The sequence below is a fragment of the Molossus molossus genome, unplaced genomic scaffold, assembly GCF_014108415.1.
Source record: "Molossus molossus isolate mMolMol1 unplaced genomic scaffold, mMolMol1.p scaffold_m16_p_1, whole genome shotgun sequence".
Lineage (NCBI taxonomy): Eukaryota > Metazoa > Chordata > Mammalia > Chiroptera > Molossidae > Molossus > Molossus molossus.
The window spans coordinates 157,470,832-157,472,833 of record NW_023425344.1 but is presented as its reverse complement, the minus strand read 5'-3'; the positions used below and the strand labels follow the sequence as shown (position 1 = coordinate 157,472,833).

Genomic DNA, 2,002 nt, shown 5'->3' with positions numbered 1-2,002 from the left:
TAATATATGGAATGCTTCACGAATTTGTGTGCCATCCTTGCGCAGGGACCCTGCTCATCGTGTCTGTATCGTTCCAATTTTAGTATATGTGCTGCTGAAGCAAGCACTTCACCAAATATTTATCAAGTGACTGTTCTGTGAGGACCGAGTCATCACACTCAGTACCTCGGCCTACAACGTGCAGTCTGCAGGGCCCCTGGAGAGATGATTGAAGTGATGAGCCTCAGTGTGTTGAAACACCTGGTGAAACAAGAGTGAATCTGGGAAGGGCTAGGGAGCTCCCCGCTGAATACTTTGCATATTCTCAGCAGGAAGAACGAACAGAATCCTGGCTCCAGGGCCCTATTGACTGCCTGTACCTGGACACCCTGCAAACAGCTTAAACTCAGTGTGACCAACTGAATTCACTTTCCTCCTCTAAATCTCCTTTTTTCTCCTGCACTTATTATACCACCACCTCCCCTGTTAGACATCTGAGAGTATAACAAAATGACCCCCCTGCTACTGTGTATGCTTATAACTCAAATGGTGAATTGTCGCCCAGCCGGTGTGGCTCAGTGGATTGAGCATCGTCCCATGGACTGAGAGGTCCAGGTTTGATTCTGGATCAGGGCACATGCCCGGGTTGTGGGCTCGATCCCCAGGAAGGGGCGTGCAGGAGGCAGCCAGTCGACCACATCAATGTTTCTATCTCTTTCTTCTCTAAAAAAAAAAATCAATAAAAACATATTTAAAAAAAATAAATGGTGAATTGTTACTTTTTTGCACAATGATATGGCTGCCCTATGGGGCCATAGGTTTCGGCCCTACCCCTCTGGTATCACTGAAAGCAGATGGCCTTGGATATTCATGTCAGTTATCAGGGAGTCTCTGGGCCCTGAAAAGGAGGGCCCCAGGGAGGATTTAGGCAAAGGAGAGGGAAACTCTCTATCTGGACCTTGCTCTTTGGGGCCTGGGTTTGGAAGAGCCAAGTTATGCTCCGGGGCACGAGCAGGTTGAGGGAAAGTGCCACACTGGAATTTCAGAATTACGTGGATGTCAGATCCATGTCTGAGACTTCCAGGAAGTTTGACATTTGACATTTGACTAGACCAACAACTTACACCGTACATAAGAGTAAATTCAAAATGGATAAAAGACTTAAGTCATGAAATCATTAAAATCCTAGAAGAAAACATAAGCAATAAAATCGCAAACATCTCATGTATCAGAATTTTTACTGATACATCTCCTAGGGCAAGAGAAGAAAAGGAAAAAATAAACAAAAGGGGCTACATCAAACTAAAAAGCTTCTGCACAGCAAAAGAAACCATCCTCCTTGCCCTGGCCAGTTTGGCTCAGCGGTTAGAGCGTCGGCCTGCGGTCCGGAGAGACCCGGGTTCCGTTCCCGCTAAGGGCGCATACCTCGGTTGCAGTTTGTCCCCGGCCCTGGTTGGTCCTGCGGGTGGCAGCCACTCGATGTGTCCCTTCACGTCCATGTTTCTCTCTCTCTCTCCCTTCCTCTCTCTCCCTCCCACTCTATCTGTACAAAAAATGGAAAAATATCCTCGGGTGAGGATAAAAAAAAAAACAAAAAAAACAAAAGAAACCATCCTCAAAATAAAAAGGGAACTCACTTTATATAAATAGGACAACATATTTGCCAATGCTATATCTGATAAGGGGTTGATTTCCAAAATATATAAAGAACTCTTACAACTCAACAAAAAGAAGACAAACAATGCAATTAAAAAATGGGCAAAGATCACCCTGGCCAGTTTGGCTCAGCGGTTAGAGCGTCGACCTGCGGTCCAGAGAGACCTGGGTTTGGTTCCAGCTAAGGGCACGTACCTCGGTTGCAGTTTGTCCCCGGCCCTGGTTTGTGTGGGTGACAACCACTCGATGTGTCCCTTTCACATCTCTCTCTCTCTCTCTCTCTTTCTCTCTTTTCCTCTCTCTCCCTCCCACTCTATCTGAATGAAAAATGGAAAAATATCCTTGGGTGAGGATAAAAAAAAAAAAA

General features: G+C 45.8%; 1 non-coding gene across 1 annotated transcript; it reads right to left on the bottom strand.

The window, feature by feature from the left end:
* Positions 1-107, bottom strand: LOC118621457. Its single transcript, XR_004957697.1, has one exon. It is a non-coding gene; the product is annotated as a U6 spliceosomal RNA (small nuclear RNA).
* Between the last annotated feature and the right edge of the window lie 1,895 nt (positions 108-2,002).